We start from the raw sequence: 19955 nt of genomic DNA, 5'->3' as shown, positions 1-19955 counted from the left end.
CTCGGGGGCTATTTAAAGGGCCCGGGGCTCCCCTGCTTCTACCGCCCCGGCCCTTTAAATAGCCACGGGAGCCCTGGGGAAGCGGAGGGGCTCCGGCAGCTATTTAAAGGACAGGGCATCAGAGGCAGCTGGAACCGTGTCTGTTTAAATAGCCCCCGGAGCCCCCGCTATCCCTGGGCTCTGGGGGCTATTTAAAGGGCCCAGGCAGGGCCGGCTTTAGGCCGATTCAACTGATTCTTCTCTTTAGGGTGTGGGGCCCTCTTAGGCGTGGGGCCCGATTCAGGGGAATCGGTTGAATTGGCCTAAAGCCGGCCCTGCTTACTATACTGGTTGAAATTGCCACAGAGGTACACCACAGACATTTGAGTTTTAGATGTGCTAAGTTAGGTCTTAAAATTTGAGAAATGCTATCCAATCTAATACATACTGTTAACTGAATTGTTGAGTCTGGAAGACAAGATGCAATATGTCAAGTACATTAGTATTTTATATAAATGTATGATTTACCTAGTCCTTTACCAAACTGCATATGACAGAGAGCACAACTGATCAAGACATTCACAGCTGTCAGTTTTCCAGGGTTACCAACATAATTTCTTAAAAAATTACCAATTTACTGCCTTGCTGGGATATATGATGGTTTTCTTAACTGGCATATTCATTGTCCTTTGCATTTCTGTAGCCTATTGCATCTGAAGATGTTAATACGTTTTACAAATATTAATTAAAGCTCACATGCCCCTTGCAAAGGAGTTAATTCATTATCTTAATTTTACAGATGTATAAACCAAGTCTCACAGAAATGACTTGCTTAACACAAAGTCCATAGTAGAGCTAGGACTAGAATCCATGGGTTTCCTAATCCCCTGTATTCAGTCAGTGGGAGATTTGCCTGAGTAAGGATGCAGGATCAGGCCATTTCAGTATTCTATGCAACAGATGCATTTAAGGTGTTACTGTGTAGCCTGTGGATACATATTTTATATTGGAATGAAATAGAGACTTACTACATGACGTATTTCTTTGAGCTGTTACAATAAAGGGTAAAACTCACATTGATTTTAATGTGAGCAGGATCAGGCCCCAATTCTCCTAAGTTTCTATCAGTTGTTCAGATGTTTTTATTTCTGACCTACAATTAAGTGTGGATATAGTTTGGAATGTTCAAGAACATAGTTTTAGGGCCCAATCTTTTGCCTGCTGACATTTGCCCATTGACTTTTTATTAATACAGCAACCTCTGTAGGGGGGAGGGGCTTTACAGACAAAACTAACAACAATAAAGAGAGACATCCTCTGCTTTGAGATATTTACAATCTAAATATAGGACAAGATGCAACACATGAGATGAATAGACCAGTGCGGAGGTAGAGGAAAGTTGGAGAAGGAATAGTAAGGGTTACAAAAATAAGGTTACCTGAGTGGTTTGAGGCTTCCATTGTTACAGTAACATGCAGTACATCACCCCTTTTAAAATATATATTATTATTTATAGAATAAAGGGAATTTTTTATTTATCCCTCTCCCTTTTCTTTGGTGGGATACAAAACTGGGATGATAGGAGAGTAGTAGTCACAAGGTGTGTGAAAGCTGAAGATGTCATGCAGAGGGGAGAGGCATGGCAAGAAATGGGCAAGGACCAAGGATTAGGAAAATGAAATAGGAGATATGGTAAAGCAGCAGGCAGAGATATCAAAACCAATGAATGAGACTAGGACAAGTGAATAGAGAGGTAGTGACTGAGTCAGTGAGTTATTGCTGAAGGAGTCTGTGGTCCTATCTGGTGGTGCTGAACTTGGTAGTGCGCAGGTACTGACATTAGGAAGGAAGAATGGGGAGAGAACCCTGGAGCCTTTGAAGGAGTGAATCTGAGGAAGATGGAGGCTTTGGAGTTCTCCCCCTATATGGCTGGTGCTTGTGAGGGTCGCGTGGCAGGTACTGCTGGCACCCATTGTCCATGAGCATAGAGGGGAGAAATTTGAGGGAACAGGATCAGACTCCTGGTACTGAAATTAGCAATGGAACAGCATTTCAAATAACATTAGCAATACAATCAAATCATTATTAGAAATTAATAAAAAGAACATGGGGAAAAATCCATATATTAATATTAACCACATTTTTAATGAAAAGAAAGACAGTACATTTAAAAAAAAGAAGAAACACACTAACCTTGCTGGTCTTTCAACTGCTTTTTTCGCATATGAAAATAAAGTCAATTTATGCCTCACCAAAAACTCTGCTGTTATCTAGCTTAATTTCCCTCCTCTTATGACTCCAACAACTCCTGAGTATGATGAATAACTTCTCACCACAGTTTGGTGTTCTTTCCCTTTCCCAGAACTATATATGCAAATACTAAAACAAGCTCCAGAAAAAGAAGGAATCAAGTTGTTTAACCTTCTGTGTAAAGCTAACACTCCAAAACCTTCTAATTTTTACAAATACGCTTCTTGTTGGCAAATGTCATGCAGTCCTGTCTTCTGACAATATTGTTATCCCTTTTGACCCAGATGGTTAGCTAATTGTTAGTGTCTAGTGGTTATTTCCATTTGGAGGAGAAATTGATGGAGTCAGGTATTTCTTTGATGCAATTCTGTTTATTTACTAACATTCTACAAAGTTTGGTTCCCTGAACAAAGTAGAAATTGAACCACAGGAGACAGTTTCTTTGCTCATAGTTCCAAGCTTCTGTCAGACAACCTTTATCCAAAGAGTGCTGTCTTAGCTTTTTTCCCCCTCAGGGTCATGTTACCAGGATTTTTCTTGGTATATCTGGGCTTCTTTACTCCTTTTTTGTGTTGTTCTGTGTTTCTGCTGCTTCTCTCCTGCATTCAGCTCAATCAATTCCCCAGCTCCTGTTTGCACTGTATCAGTCTCCAGAGAAACACCTTGGGCTACATGGTTCATCTTCCAATCCAGTTTTGCCATGTGCCTGTGTTGGTGGCAGTGGATCCTATTGTTTCAGCTATCTGATTCCACGAAGAGGCTTGGTTATTTCTTATGTTTATCCTGAATGACGGGCAGCAGTTATGCCCATCAGCTTCACTGAGGTTTCTTCCAACTCCCTAGCATAACAATACCGTCAGCCCAAAGTGTAAAGGAATAAAAAAGTTTGTATTTTATTTAGTTAAAATGATTAAAATTTAAATTAAAAAGATGGCCAGCATTGTATAGAATTAATTCCCACCACCACCACCCCAAAATACATTTGAATGTTAACTTTAATGAACTAAAAGATACATTGAAAAAACATGTACATAAACGTAAAGTTACTTTTGGATTAAAATTTTACATTTTTAAAAAAAGCATTCAATTCAATTTAAGTTTAGGTTTAATTTTCTTAACAGATTCCAAGGCCAAAAAGGACCACTGTGATTATCTTGTGTGACCTGTATAGCACAGGACATTACTTACCACTCTCCCAATTTTTGGGCCATCTGCAAACTTTAGCAGTGATGATTTTGTTTTCTTTCACATTAGCTAGCTTTTAATTCATTTAATGTGTGCCATGTTCATTTTATATTGTTAAAGTTTTTTAATGAAAATGTTGTGTGGTACCAAGTCAAATGTTTTACACAGGTCTGAGTATTATGTCAACACTATTACTTTTATCAACCAAATTTGTAATCTGAAAACAAACAAACAAGGATCTATGTTCCATAACCCATGTTGACTGGCATTCATTATATTACTCTCCTTGAATTCTTTATTAATGGAATCCTGTATCAGCTTGTAATAGGGTCCTCAGTGGGCTGGGATACCTAATGGTTAGCATCCCCTCAGTTGTGGGGTAGTGGTAGGGAAACCCAGGCCCACCAACTCAGCATACACAAGGAAGCCTCTCTAGCACCTTTTGTCAGGAGTCTTCAGGATAGATCTGTATTCCTCCCCAGCTTCTGAGTTGGGCTGCTTCTTTTTCAACCCTATCTCCAGTTGGGGCATGTGCTGCAGAGTTGGTGGGGCGAGCTGGGCCCATTGCTGTTCTTTAACCCCTTCCATCCCAGTATGGAATTTGTATATCCCAACACACAGCTGCTCAATTATCTTGGATTGATATCAGACTGACAAGCCTATAATTACGGAGGTTGTCCCATTTACCCTTTTTAAATATTGACATAACATTAGCTTTCTTCCAGTCTTCTGGAACTTCCCCAATGGTCTAAGACTTATTGAAAATCCACATTAGCTCTTCAGCCAGCTGTTTTAAAAAGTTATCCGGACCTGCTGATTGGCCTAAATTTAGTAGCTATTTAACATTCTCCTGAGATACTAGTGGAATGGAAAGAGTGGTATTGTATGATATGACTACAGAAGAAAATAAGAAGGGCCATACAAGGTCAGACCAAAGGTCTATCTAGCCCAGCATGCTATCTTCTGACAATGGCCAATGCCAGGTGCTTCAGAGGGAATGAACAGAACAGGTAATCATCAAGTGATCCATCCTGTCGCCCATTCCCAGCGTCTGGCAAACAAAGACTAGGGACACTATCCCTGCCCATCTTGGCTAATAGCCATTGATGGACCTATTCTCCATAAATTTATCTAGTTGTTTTTTGAACCCTGTTATAGTTTTGGCCTTTACAACATCCTCTGGCAAGGAGTTCCATAAGTTCACAGTGCATTGTGTGAAGAAATACTTCCTTTTGTTTGTTTTAAACCTGCTGCCTATTAATTTCATTTGGTGACCCCTAGTTCTTGTATTATGAGAAGGAATAAACAACACTTCTTTATTTACTTTCTCCACACTAGTCACAATTTAATAGATCTCTATCATATTCCTCCTTAGTCATCTCTTTTCCAATCTGAAAAGTTCCAGTTTTATTAATCTCTGTTCATATGGAAGCTGTTCCATACTCCTAATCATTTTTGTTGCCCTTTTCTGTACCTTTTCCAATTCTAATACATCTTTTTTTGAGATGGGGCAACCACATCTGCATGCAGTATTCAAGATGTGGGCATACCATGGATTTATATAGAGGCAATACGATATTTTCTGTCTTATTATCAATCCCTTTCTTAATGATTCCCAACATTCTGTTTGCTTTTTTGACTGCCACCTCATATTGAGTGGATGTTTTCAGAAAACTATCCACAATGACTCCAAGATCTCTTTCTTGAATGGTAACAGCTAATTTAGTCCCCATTATTTTATATGTATAGTTAGGATTATGTTTTCCAATGTGCATTACTTTGCATTTATCAACATTGAATTTCATCTGCCATTTTATTGCCTAGTCACCCAATTTTGTGACATCCCTTTGCAACTCTTCACAGTCTGCTTTGGACTTAACTGTCTTGAGTAGTTTTGTATCATCTGCAAATTTTGCCACCTCACTGTTTACCCATTTTTCCAGATCAGATGACTACATCATCTATTATTTTTTACCAATAAAAACAAATATTTATTGAATACTTTTGCCTTTTCTGCATTATGTTTGATTATTCTAGCATTTCCCTCTAGTAATGGGAACCCTACCATTGTTAGGATTCTTTTTATTCCTAATATATTTTAAAATTACTTGTTATTGTCCTTATATCTGTTGGTGCTAGATTTCTCCTTGTGTCTCATTTCATTCGGTATCAATTTTCTATAATTCCTAGCATCTCATTTATATTCATTACTATCAACTTTTCCTTTCTTCCATTTGGTGTGTGTGTGTGGGTGTATATATATATATATATATATACAGCTGCCTTCACTTCCCCTCTAAAGCAGGTCAGTTTTTTAACCAATTCAGCCTTCTACCGTGATTTTTGGATTGTATCTTTTTGGACATCCAGTAAAGTGTTCTTAAACAATTCCCAATCATCAACATTTTTATGATTAAATTCTTCCTCCCAGTTGAGTTGACTCATAATTGTTTCAGCTTTGTGAAATTGGCCCTTCTGAATCATCAAGAGATATATTACTGGTCTGGTCTTTGTTCTTCTACACATGATAAATGTAATCAAATCAGGATCACTTGTACCCAAGTGAGCAGTAATTTTTAGTTCTGTGATCAGTTCCTTTTTATCTGTCAAGTTTAGGGTCTAATATAGTCAGGGGTGAAAGTAAAATTGAACTCTTACCGGCATGGGGGCTGACTCCAGCCCCCCTGGGAAGGGAAGGGGCCTCGGGTAGAAGGGGCAGGGCTGGGGGTCAGCATCCCCCAGCCAGCCCATCCGCACTGCCTGGCCCGCACCACCTGGGGCTCCAGCAGCGATTTAAAGGGCAGCAGCAGCTGGAGCCCCGGGCCCCTTTAAATCACCGGTCCCGGGGCAGCTGCTCCTTTCCCCCACCCCATCTGCAGTCTGAGGGGGGTGAGGGCAAAAGGGGCAACAATGTTAAAGCGTTGCTATGGCAGTGCTTTAACGTTGCTGCCCCTTTTGTGCCCCTGCCTCGGTGGCCCTGCTGGTAGGCCACTTTTTACCAGTACACTGTTCCGGTCCGTACTGCCTTACTTTCACCTCTGAATATAGTATTCCCCCAGATTGGATGCAGCACATTTTGAGTTAGGATATTGTCATCTATAATGCTTAGAAATTCCAAGGAAGTTTTAGTGCTGGCAGCATGAGACCTCCAGCATATGTCCCCCAGGATCTTGCAGCTTTTTCTCCTACACATTACAGATAGGTATGTAAGAGTGCAGTCATCCTGTTCCCTTGTGTGATTTGGTGGTCTGTAGCAGACATCATCTAATACCTCATCTTGCACTTTATTAGTTCAACCATTGATCCATAAGCATTCAAGATCATTTTCTTCCAAGTTATCAATGTCTCTGAAACAGATAATGCTACTTTTAGCAGAGTGCTATTCCCACTCCTCTTTTTCCCATTAGATCTTTCCTAAATAGATTATAATTATGGAGTTTAACATTCCAATCATGTGAATCATTCCATCAGGTTTCAGTAATACCAAATAAATCAAATTTATGAATGAGCAATTTTTATTTCCTCGTTTGTTACGGAGGCAGCTAGCTTTCATGCATAGGCAGGGCTGGCTCCAGGCACCAGCTTGTCAAGCAGATTCTTTGGGCCACTCCGGAGAGGGGCGGTACATCCAGCTATTCGGCGGCAATTCGGTGGATGGTCCGTCACTCCGACTCGGAGCAAAGGACCTCCCGCCAAATTGCCACCGCAGATCGTGCTTGCAACTTTTTTTTTTTTTTGGCTGCTTGGGGAGGCCAAAACCCTGGAGCCGAACCTGTGTATAGGTAATTAGAAATTTTCTTCTTTTCATGTCCTTTGGTGTCTTGATTAATTCTGTTCTCAACATCTTGATTTTGTGTTAAATAAATGCTCATATCTTCCCTCTTTTTACCCTCCCCTTTTGCTATTAATGCCCTCCTGACTATTCTAGCTAGCTTTTCCCCAGGGAGATAGATTCCCTTTCTAATGAGGTGTAGGCCATCCAATCTACACTGACTATTCTTCCCATAGAAGAGCTAAAACTTTCCACACTATACCACTTATCTAGCCAGCAGCTTACTTCCAGAATCTTCTCCTTTCTGTTTTCCTTTGCTCATGGGACAGGAAGGATCACAGGGAAGATCACTTGGACATACTTCCACACACTTCTGAGTTTCGTGAAATCATCTATCTGTGTGATATCTCACAACACAGCATCATTGGTGCTGACGTGAACTGTCACTGACGGATCCTTGCCTGTCAGCTTCAGAGTGACTTCTTGTGCCTTGGCTCTGGGAAGGTAGCACTCTGTCCTGTGGTCCCCCTGTCCCTTGCTGAATGTTCTTTCTATTCTTCTGAGTACTGAATCCCCAACAAGGATAGTCTGTCTTCCTTGGACAGTTGGAGATCTGTGCGGGCAACCTCTATTTTCCTACAGGTTGGGCTGACCTGCCATCAACCTGTGTGTCCCACACATCTGTCCATTCCCCAGGACAGCTGGATCTTGAGAGATATCTTCCAATTTCCATGTTGAGGACCTGGTATTGACTAGAAACGTCAATCTTTTTCCAAAGTTCTAGCAGGATTGGTCATGGGATATCCTGAGAAGGAGGGGAGCAAAACCAAGTGGAGATGAGGCAGGGAGCACAGAAGGGGAGAGCAGAATGGTGGTGATGCTGTGAATTTGCAGAAAAGAGTTTGCTCTTGCTCTGCGAAGGCTAGTCTCCACATGGTGAGTAGAAGCTGGAACTGAAGAGCAACTGTTCACCATGTCATGCATCCCTCAGGAAGGAGGTGATATCTGTTTAGGAGATATTGTTTTGAATGACTAGCAAGAGGGGAATATCCTAAGGCAACAAGACTTCTGTAAGTCTCCTAAAAAATTGCTATCTATACTGTTAGCATTATGGCTCTCTAATCTGACTGCTTTATTCATTTGGACCATTTTTCCCTCTGAGATGACAGGCATACAGACCAGAATAAGCTACTGCTGCTTTCAGAGAGCAAAGATATTTGAGATGGGGTGAGAGGGTTTTGGCAGAAGTCAGCTTTGGTGACTTATGTAACTTTAACATTAAATTTAACATTAAAAGAAACTATCAACTTATCCTTAAAGTAACAAATTTGTCCACCCCACATCTACCACATGTCGTGGTTACTGGGATAGCTATACCTCTGTCCCCTTCGTGGTCTCTGAGTGTCTCCCCCATGCCTTTACCTTTTCTGAGGTGTAATTCCGCAGTTTCCCCACTCTTAGAATGGGCCATAGGCTACAGTGCCCTGTGTGTTCACTGTGTTTACCCAGCAGGTCTGACTAGGCTCAGCAGCTGCAGTTCTTTCCTTCAGGAGTTTGTGGCCAGTGCTGTATATTGTGACCAATAGCCTTCTTAAACCAATGCACTGTTTATTTTAACAGGCAGAACAAAGCATATAGACAAAAACAGTTTTTAAACAAGAAACTGTCTAAATGTGTGTCTATTATAACTACAATCTTACCGTCCCATGGTGGTAAGCTAGGCAGGCATAAACTTATTCTGAGACCCCAATGGGTGTCAAACAGTCTTATACCCCAGAACAATTACCCTATCTAAGGGAATGTGCTGTCCTGGTGTGCCCTCTTCTAGTAGGGATTAGCACTGTAGGTGAGGCCAGCATTACTTTCCCCTGCAGTGTTAAAGATTCCATGTAAAGTGATATGGGACAAGGGAACTAAAATAAAAACTAATCATAAATAAATATGCCCCTTTTCAAAGGTCTCACAGAAAGAACATTTGAAATAACAGTTCAAGAGGCCCTTACCTCAGGACCCCTGGTTTACAACTCAACTCATGAGCCTAGTCAGGCTAGTCTTCTGGAGCCCAGGAGAGAGATCATGATCTATTGCAAGTTGACTGGCCCTCTTCCTTGCTCAGCTTCCTGTTTCTGTTTAAAAGAGGTTAGTTCTATGGCAGAGTCTCCTTGATTATACCTGGGCTGTTCTGATTGTGAGCTCCTGGTTGACTCTTACAGGGGCAGTATACTCAATACTTCCTGTCCTGAGACACAATCCCTTTTGGTACTTGCTATAGTCCTCTTGATCTTATGTGTTCCTGGGCTTTGGCCCTGCTCAGTTTTGAAGTTGGCTGGAGCCGGGATATATAATCTTCAAAGCTAATAGTTTGGGCATTATCTCTTAACAGCCCTTAAGTGTTGACCAAGGGATGGCTTTTCTTGTGCCATTGTTTCCTTTTCTGCTGGTTTTTCCTGATGGCTTCCCCATAAACTGAATATATTCATACAGTATACATCCCACTAACCAGCTCAACATATTGTATTCATAAACTATTACAGAGCATCTCCACTTCCATCAGAACAGATACCTGATCAAGGCCAGAGGTCAATTTGAAGTTCCTTTCACAACCCCTTCCTCTATATCACAGAAAAGAAGACAATCCTTAATTTAATCCCTCCCTCTCCCACAAAAACAGAAGGCTCTGCATTGCAATACTTTAGGTCCTTCCCCCTTCCTATGTCACTTCTCTGGAGATAATACTTTGCAATCACTCTGATAAACAAGAAAAACTAAATATCTTGGGTGTCTCTTACTTCCTGTGAAACAGCTGCTCCAGGTATGCACCCCCAAGCAGTCCAACCCATCCACCCAGCCATCCCAGATTGGTAAGGAACTTTATTTGGGAAGAGAGGGGTTAGCAGCAATTGTTCCATATCATCCATCCTCTCTCCCAGGAATGATCTGTTACTGAGGACAGTGCCATGATTGGTAAGAGGGTTCTCCTGGTATGGTGGGGAAGAGGACCCCTTGCTTTTGTTATGTTTCCTGGTGTTCAAACAGAGAAGTTGGATAAAAGCCATTAAATACTCCTGCTGGAAAGTTGCAACATAACACTACTTCATTTCTTACAATTCAGAATGATAACACACAAGAACCCCAAAACAGAGAGGCACAACTCACCCCACCTTACTCTAGGCTATCTGTCTACAGGCTGACTCTGATCACTGGCTTCCCTATGCAAGAAGGACCAGCAAAACATCTGGGAATTTAAAGTGATAGATCACAATTTTAACACAGTTTTCAATACACCACACACGTCCTGTAAAACCTTCAATTACCAAATAAAATAATAATAAAAAATATCAAATTTAACCTTATGGAAGGGCTGCAATTTCACTGCAGCTGGTGGTGCCTTTCAGGGAGACAAGAAGACACCTGGCCTTTGTCCTGTTCCTTATTTATACTGTTTGGATCACCTCTCTTGGCCACCATCTTCTGGCACCAACTCCTCCTCCTTCTCCGGCCAACAAAAACTACAACCATCTTTACTAGCTTCAGGGGCTTTATCCTGTAAACCTACTGAGCTTTTATATGGTAAAAGTTGATCGATGTGCCTCTTCATTACCTCCCCTTTTACCGCTACCAAACATATCATCGGTACCAATATCTGCTTTACCTCACCTTATTTCCCACTTCATTCCTCCCCTGTAACTTTGTACCAACACCATCTGCCATAGGCAGAAAAACCTGGGAGGTTCATGTTGTGGGGTTTTCACTGTTTGTTGTCTTTCATCAAGTGCTCTCAGTAAGTCTGGTCTAAATAAATCAAATCTAGAATGTAACTTGTGTTTTAAAAACAACGCTGCTGGAGTCTGCTGAGTGGCAATCTGGTAGACATACAAAAACGGTATTTGCAGCATGGCAGGGGTCTCCCATCATTTTTGTCTAATGCTTATTTCAGTGGCTGCACGAAACACTGCCAATCCAGTTGATCCTGTATGATAGGGAGTCAATCTAATATGTTTAGGCTTGGTAGGATTAGATTGTTATTGGTAAATGTTGGTAACCACCATACAAGCATGAAATGATGAAAAAATATTTCCATCAATAACAACTGAAATTTAAACATAGGCAAAGTAAGAAAAATGCTGCTTGAGAGCTTAGAGTTTAATTGGAGAATATTTACTTTATATATTTTGTCATGTGATGTTGACAATTTTTGTATTTAACAGTTACAAAGCTCTAACTTTTTGAATCTCAGTGTCTACTGTCATTAAATAATTCGTTTGACCCCCATTGTCTGCCCCCCTATAATTTCCTGCAAATGTGAACATTTAAATTGATAAAAATCTTTAAAAAAAAGCTCAAAGGTAAACTTTGATATTATCAGTCATTAGTCTACAAAAATAAAAATCAAATTCTGCCAAGCCTAAATAGGTTTCACTGAATTTTGCCATAGAAATGTCTGAAAATCCTCAGAAAAAAAATTGTGGATTGCTATCTGAAATAAGATCCTCAGGTAACCCAGAGGTGGCAATCATATTGTGAAACACTTCAACTCTTTTACAGAAGAGGTTGTTGCCATGTGAACATCCTTTGGCCACCGAGAATAAGCTGCTAAGTAAATTTGCTAAGGAAGTTTGCTTATTTTTTTCTGCAAAGTCAACGTGCATCCATTGCTGTTTTTGGCATGTTTATGTGGCTGTTACAGGATACTGGCTACTTTCCATTTCTATATTTTGCTCTAAAGATGGCTAACCCTTCCATTTTTACTACTCCTTGGTGCTGCTCCTGTAATTTCACTAGCATCCCTTTCTGTAAACATTTTGGTATAATTATTCATGGTGCTCACAGCAAACAACCATTCTCCATGGATACAAGTCCAGTTGCTTGAAATAGTAAGGGCTCAGTTGCTCATTGGTTATGTAATTTGGCTACCTTGAAAGTATATAGTGAATCACCTTAATCAAAATGGGATCTTTTCCTATTTCCAGAACAATTTCCTTAGCTGTAATAGGAAGATGATCTAGGAAAGAGACTCTGTACATACAGTTTTCCTCTCTCTATTTTCCTGTGTAAAGGACCAAATGGGACAATGCATCTGCATTAGCACGGTTTTCTGATGGGCTATAAGAAATGTCATACTGCTAGGCAGCTAAGATCAAAGCCCATCTCTACAGACTACCTACTGCTAGCAGTGGAACATTTGAGAGCAATTATGAGGGTGATTTTTTTCCCCAAACAGGTACTCATGGAATACAATAACCTCAGAAATGATGCCTAAAGCCTCTTTTTCTACATGTAAATAGCTTTGTTCAGTTCTTTGATAATGGCCTGATGTAACGAAGGCCTCCAGTTCCCCCTCACTCTATGGGACCCCTGTGCCTACAAGTCAGCCAGAAACCTCTTCTGGATGCAATCACCACCACCTTTTATTTACAGTGTAAGCTCCAACTGCCTTCTATTTACAGGCCACTCCAAACTAGCTACTTGGGGGGGACAGCTAGCTTCTCCAACAAGCAGAGATGCACGGCTCCGGCTCTGGCTCCCCTTCCTTCCTGCCTGTGTGCCTGCCAGCCCTATATAGCCCCCGGCTAATAAGGCCTGCAGGTGCTTCCCTTCTATCAATTAGGCATGGTATACTTCACCAGCCCCAATTAATTCTTCTTAATTGGAGGTGGGCTAACAGGGGCTGGCTCAGGACCTCCTGGCCAGCACCCTGTTACACCTGGTCTACAGTGAAAAGTTATATCAGCATTAGCTATGTTGGTCAGGGATGTGAAAGAGGGCTTCCGTCAACAAGCTAATGTTGTTCAGGAAGGTGGTGTTCCTACATGGACAGAAAAGCTCCTTCCATCAGCGTAGGCTGTGTCTACACTATGGGGCTAGGTCCACTGGGCTGATATAGTATTTGTAGTGTAGACATACCCAATATTCTTGAAGCAAATGATATGGGTTTCTCTCTCTCATCTTTACAAACATGTGCAATGAAAGCCCCAAATCCTACAGGGGTGGTGTTACAAACTAGTGTTATAGGAAACTCTGGATTAAAATATACCAATAGGTTGGAACTTTTGCTTTCCTCAAAAGCCTCATTTTCTTTTTCTGTCCAAATCCACATAATATTTTTACATAACAAGGCAGACATTGGGCTAATAAATGCTGAACGTTTGGAATGGTTCTTCCATGATAGTTTAACATGGCCAGAAATGTTGTGGTACTGGTACATTCTCAATTGCTTTTGTCTTCTCTTTTAACAGGTGCACCCCCCATGTATCTATACCATGCCCCAAGTCAATAACCTGATTTGGTGGAAAAAGCAAACCAAACCAAACCAAAAGAACCCCACACTAATCTTGGTAAACTTTAAAACTGTATTGTTGGAGTCTCTTTAGAATCTCTTCTAGGTTTTTAAAATGTTCCTTTGAATTCCTCCCAGTTATGACTGTCATCCAAATAAAAGACAACACCATTTACCCCATAGGGTAATATTTCATTTCTAAATAGTCCCTTTTATGTGTTCATGGTCAGACTTTTTTTTTTTAATCTGGGAGTGTGTTCTAGTGGTTAGACTTTTCTGGGCCTGGCTCCCTCTCATATCCACTCCCTATCCCAGCTTCTGCCCCCTCCCCCTTCTTCTATATAAGCTCCCACCTCCTATCTCCCCAAACCAGCTCCTGACTCACCTGCTCCTATCCACCCCCCCAATGCCCTGTCCCACTCTGTGCCTATATAGTCCTCCTATGCCAGGCCCCTCTGCTCCTATCTCCCTTTCCTCTTCTGCTTCCTGCTACCCTCAGTCTAAGAAAGAAATAATTTCTATCATTCTGCTTAAAGGTGGGCTAATGGATTTGTTCTATTTTTACCCAACCTATAGAATCACAGAATTGTGCTCCTAAGTCATTGAGGCATTTTTGAAAATGCACCCTATTGCTGCAAGCTTACATACATTCATTATTTATTCTTCACCAGTCATGGTGAATCTTCACTCTCTCTGTTATTACTTTACCAAATGTTCAAGTAACTGAAAGTGTTATTACAGCTAGTAGGGAAATTGTAAATAGTTCCTGTTTCCAATCATCTGGCTAACTTACGTAATAGTTGATGGCAAATTGATATAATTTGATTACATTTTTATCTCTGAAATCTGTATTGTTCAGATTAAAAAAAAACAAACTTTCACAATTGGAATATTTTCTTTATCTTTTAAATTACTAACATGTGTTAGCATGCATCTTCCACATTCCATACAGCTGTACTGCAAGTGTTCCAAGTACTTTAATGACTTAAAGATTTTTTGGCTTTGAATTACATATTTTAAATTGCTTTCATTCGTAATTCTCCAGATATACCATCTGCCATTTCACAACAGATTGTGGTTATGAGCTTATCAACTGTTTCAAATTATTACAATAGATATCCAAAGTTATGTTTATTGTAACATAAGAAGTTTATATAGTCCATAGATTATTGGGAGATACCGCTCTCTCTTTTTAGAGGCCTTTTAAACTTTAATGTTAACAAGAGGATGAAAATATGCAGCACAGGAACCTGCTGCCACCACAGCACCCCCTGCTGGCCAAGGGGGCCTCTGCAGTGCCCAGCCTCTGTTTCTGCCTCTTCTGGACCTTTATAAACTCACCCAGTTAGGGTGACCAGACAGCAAGTGTGAAAAATCAGGACAGGGGGTAATAGGAGCCTATATAAGAAAAAGACCCCAAAATTGGGACATCTGGTCACCCTACACTCAGTTCAATAATAGTTCAAACAGTCACCTCTGGGGGTTCAACTTATTGGGTCCTCCAGTGCATACAGGCCCTTTAGGCTCCAAGCCCACTTCAGTCTCTCTCTCTCTCTCTCTCAACCCAAAAGAATACAAAACACAAATTCACATATTTGCCCACCTAGCTGCCCTTTAAAGTCTCTCCCAGGCCTCCCTTCCTGGAAAACTTCCTCCCAGACTGTACTTGTGCTTCTTCAGTTGTCAATTTCTACTGCTATAGACACAGTGCCCTCTTATTCCCTACAGTTTCCTGGAGCGTGTGTGGGGAGTGATGCACGCGTAGGGGAGTGTCACCTGATTCAAACAAGGTGAGGCTCATCCTGTAATCAAGGCTGATTTAGCCCCAGGCTCTCCATCCCATGGCCAAGCCACCCTGTTAAAAACCCTTCAATTTTGTATCTACCTCTTCTGCTATTTAAGCTGGGATTACTTTGTTAAAGTTTTTCAATTCAAAACTATGAAACTTTTGATTAAGCAAGTGACTTTCCATCCAATTGATAAGTTTATTCCAAATACCATAGGAGGCAGCTGCCTCCTAACAAACTCCTAAAACAAACATTTTAAAATGAAAATTGATATAAAACCACTGAAATAGCTTTAGTACTTCAACTAAAAGGTCCAGGTGAGGAAAACTCACAACTCTTTTAGCTATGTGAGTGCCTACCTCAAACACCATTTGTCATTGGGGGGGGATTCTAACATGAAGGTGTGCCTGGAGGGTCACGTGGGTAACCAGCATAAAACCAAATGCATGGATTTGTCCCCTATAGCTTTACTGTAAAGCAGGCAAAAAAATGTACCTACTCAAGCTAGATTTCCAACTTTTACAGAAGTGTATTGTGTGACTCAGTAATTCTAAATTTCCTACATGGAATTTTCTAGCACCCATTTCTCAAGAATGTGTGGGACTTTCCTCTAAAGAATTGAGTGGAAGATTTCCTGAATTCCACTTTCTAGCTTTTAAACAAACCTGTTTAAACAAAGCATCATCTTAACCTTCATTCATTATATTAAAATATTTGCTGAATTGAGATCTGGATAAGACTTATTTGCTCCCTTTATCCTTTGTTTGGAAATTATGGGTTTAAAAATTTGCTTTTTTGTCTTAGTGGTAAGTCACAGACACACCCTTTCTCCCAGGGTTTTCTGACCACAGCTCTTCATCAACCTTTCAACAATTTAGTTTCTCTAAGCTATTTTTCTGGACTTTTATTCTTTAGTTTTTCTCTTTTAGCTGAGGCTGTCAAGTAGGGCAAGCATATGTTTTTTTTTTAAATTTATTTATTTTATTGGCAGGCTTGTATGTGCTTTTATCTTCACTCCTGTAACTAGAACTTTCTTGTCCAAAGAAATGTAGGAACAGTCTTGCTTATTGTAGGTCTTTGCATTTATATGGATCTATATGTATAAAGGACAGCATAAACATTAGGTTGTTGGCTTTAGTTTCAGGGTAACCTGAACACTGGCTCTATCAGTAGGTACAAAATTTTAGCTCCTATTTCTGGGAGTTATTTTAAAATGACATCTTGCACTTTCACATTAACAACTATGCATACGGTTGCCAGTATTTCTTGGCATCAATTATGGTACTTTAAATAACTGTTCTGTGCAAAATATCATTTGATTATCTTGGACCCAATTAACTCATGCTTCTTGTGTATGTGATTTTTAATATGACAATGTAGGGGTTCTAATCTCTTGATGGGAAGCCCCCAGACCACATGAACTTCAGGCCCTGGTGTCTCTCAGGTTTTGACAATATATACTAGCCATCCTGGATATGGTCCCTGCCTACTTATTTTATACTAGGGTGACCAGATGTCCCAATTTTATAGGGACAGTCCTGATTTTGGGGGCTTTGTCAAATATAGGCACCTATAACCTCCCACCCCCTGTCCTGATTTTTTACACTTGCTATCTGGTCACCCTATTTTATACTGCCTTAATAGATCCAGCTTCTGGAAAAGAGAGGGTGACTTTGCCAGTCAACTGCCAGCTCCCCAGCCATCAGTCTGACCCGAATCTCCCCAAGCATGACCTGATGGAACAGCACTACAATCACATATCCACATCTGACCATAACAGAGCATCTTTATTTAACCTTACCCTCTTCCTCTGCCTGAGTTTCGTTGTGTCATTTGACTGAACCAAAATCACAGGTTTGTAAGTGAGATAAGAACATTGTGGTTGCATCCCTATTTAATAGGGTTCTAACCCTATTCCCAATGTCAAATTCATTATGACAATATTACCTTCCTCATGCAAGAGAAATGTAAAAAACAAAGATGATTTTGTATTGTAGCACTTAATGTAAATACTTTATTAACTATGTGTGAGTGATGAAAACCTAGAGCTTGAGATAATTGAAAAGGAGCCTAAAATATAGCTCTAGCAAAGGGCTGCAAAGTAGCATCAAAAGAAGCTTATAACCACAACACAATAGCTACATTTTGCATTATTGCCCATGACCTGTCCCTGACTTTTACTAAAAATATCCATGATAAAATCTTAGCCTTAGCCATAATAGAGGCATCCAATGAGAAATGAGAGACCAGGGTATCGCTTTGACTAATGCAACTACTGGTCAGATTGATATGGACTAATATTAACTGGAAGATTAGTATTTGTGATGGTGCAATCTTTAAAAACAGAGAGGCAAATAGCTGGTGATTTGTGGCTTTGTTTTGCACTGACTGTGTATGAGTAATCTGTATAGTTTATATTTATTGCTGATTCACTGTACACAACATAGGAAAGCCTTGTGATGTCAGATTTAAGTGTTTACATAACTATTCACAAAAAGAAGAGAAAGCAAGTTCAGGCCTAGTGACTAGAAAATAATTAATTTAGGGAGTAACCTTGAAGTCCTTATTCAATCCTTAATCAGGCAAAACTCTTAGGCTCCACTGAAGTCAAAGTAGAAGATTTATCATTGACTTCAGGGGGAACAGGATTTCATTCTCCTGGTCCACACTAACCCCCCACTTCGAACTAAGATACACAGCTTCAGCTATGTGAATAACGTAGCTGAAGTCGAAGTACCTTAGTTCGAATTTATGCGGCAGGCAGGCTCCCCCGTCGACTCCGCGTATTCCTCTCGCGGAGCAGGAGTACCGGCATTGATAGCGAGCACTTCCGGGATTGATCCCAGAAGATCGATTGCTTACCGCCAGACCCGGAGGTAAGTATAGACCTATCCTCAGACTTCGAGACTTGACCCTTACTGTAGGAAGGGTGCAAGAGGGAGTTGCCATAAAAGATGCTCATGGGAGAGAATAGGGTTAGAAGGAGATATCTCAGGATGTGGAACTTATTGTTAAGGCTGTCACGGAAGTCACAGATTCCATGACTTTCTGGGACCTCTGTGACTTCCGCAGCTGCAGTGGCCAGTGTGGCTCACCCCAGAGCTGCCTGAGCAGCTGGACCAGGGCTGCCCACACTGGCTGCTGCTCATGGAGCCCCAGGGGCCCCCCCAGGAGCACTTAAGATTTAGTCAGGGGTATTTATAGTAAAAGTCATGGACAGGTCACGGCCATGAATTTTTCTTAATTGCCCGAGATCTGTCTATGACATTTACTAAAAATACCCATGACTAAATCTTAGCCTTACTCATTGTATATATCCTTGTTGAGATGTAAGCATCAATAAATTTGCTGACTAATAATAGCTAGATTGAGGGACAATTGAGGATACTTATATTAAAGCTAATGTTAAAATTATCTAATATACAGGTTAAGGAAAGAGTGTCAATACATTTGGGTATAATGCTTATGTTATCCAAAAGTACAAAGTTTGGTTTAAAAGTCATAAAATACATATAGTACATAATCTGCAGTATCCCAATATAAGGTTAATACATTTAATTATACATGGGATGACCATATTTCCCTATGCTGAATATGGGACACCTGGTAAAATTACTCGTATTCAAGTGAGTTCAACGGCAATCAATCAGAACTATGCAGTACAAATGTTTAAATTAACATCAAGTTGACTGAGCCCGTTAAAAAGAAATACTGCATAGTAGGATTCTTTTTATTTACCTTCTTATCTTTAAAGCTTTAGGGTTCACACAGGGAGAGGTGACATACACGAACTCCCATACACCTCTCTCACACATGGAGGGTGGCCAACCGACCCGACTCTCCCTGTCTGGCGCTCTCTGCCCTCCATGCCTGGCTAGGCCCAGGATGGACCTGCCTCTCCTGGTACCTGATGCTGCGTCTTCCCAAGGCAAGATGTGGTGGAGACACGCAGGGTCAGATGCCCCCTATCCCCAGATTTTTGCCAGGGTTCACACCAGAATGTGGCCAGCAGCAGCCGCCTTTCAGCATTGTGTGATTAAAAATGCAATTAATCGTGACTTTTTTTAAACCTTGCAATTAATTGCGATTTTTTTTGGTACACCTCTACCCCGATATAATGCTGTCCTCAGGAGCCAAAAAATCTTACTGCGTTATATCAAACTTGCTTTGATCTGCTGGAGTGCACACCCCCGCCTCCCCGGAGCGCTGCTTTACCGTGTTAAATCTGAATTAGTGTTATATCGGGTCGCGTTATATCGGGGTAGAGGTGTAATTGTTTGACAGTACTAGTATATAGAGGTACACATAGATATATTTAAAATCTATTATCAATATATTGTATTATTGGCCAATGATCACCTCAGCCACTTTACTTGTATGTTGTACTGTTTTCCCTACTCTTTGTTCTTTTTGTCAAACTTTTTTAGACTGTAAGATCGTATGATTGTATATTTTCCTTTGTTTGTATAATGCATAGCAGATTATGATGCTACTGAAAACAAATGAATAATAAACTGTGTTCAATTTCAATTCAATCATTTTAAAATTAAGAATATTTAAATTTGGCAAATGTCTCTCAAACTTGGACAACTTTAACAAAAGTACAGAAAAGCAGTAGAAAAATCCTCTGGTGTTTGTATGACAAACTGGCTACTTCAAATGCTCATAACTTTAAAACTACTGAGCCAAATTTTCTTAAGACCTG

At 40.5% G+C, this 19955-nt stretch overlaps 1 long non-coding RNA gene across 1 annotated transcript in view; it reads right to left on the bottom strand.

The window, feature by feature from the left end:
* Window positions 1–2637: 2637 nt before the first annotated feature.
* The window catches only part of LOC117879216, a 55470-nt gene continuing 38152 nt past the window's right edge, over window positions 2638–19955 (bottom strand). The window contains exon 5 of the long non-coding RNA XR_004646200.1: window positions 2638–3068. This is a non-coding gene — a long non-coding RNA (uncharacterized LOC117879216). The remainder of the gene's footprint in view (window positions 3069–19955) is intronic.

The sequence above is a fragment of the Trachemys scripta genome, chromosome 6, assembly GCF_013100865.1.
Source record: "Trachemys scripta elegans isolate TJP31775 chromosome 6, CAS_Tse_1.0, whole genome shotgun sequence".
NCBI lineage: Eukaryota > Metazoa > Chordata > Testudines > Emydidae > Trachemys > Trachemys scripta.
Note: the sequence above shows the minus strand (reverse complement) of the source record. Positions and strands in the feature narration are given on the sequence as shown.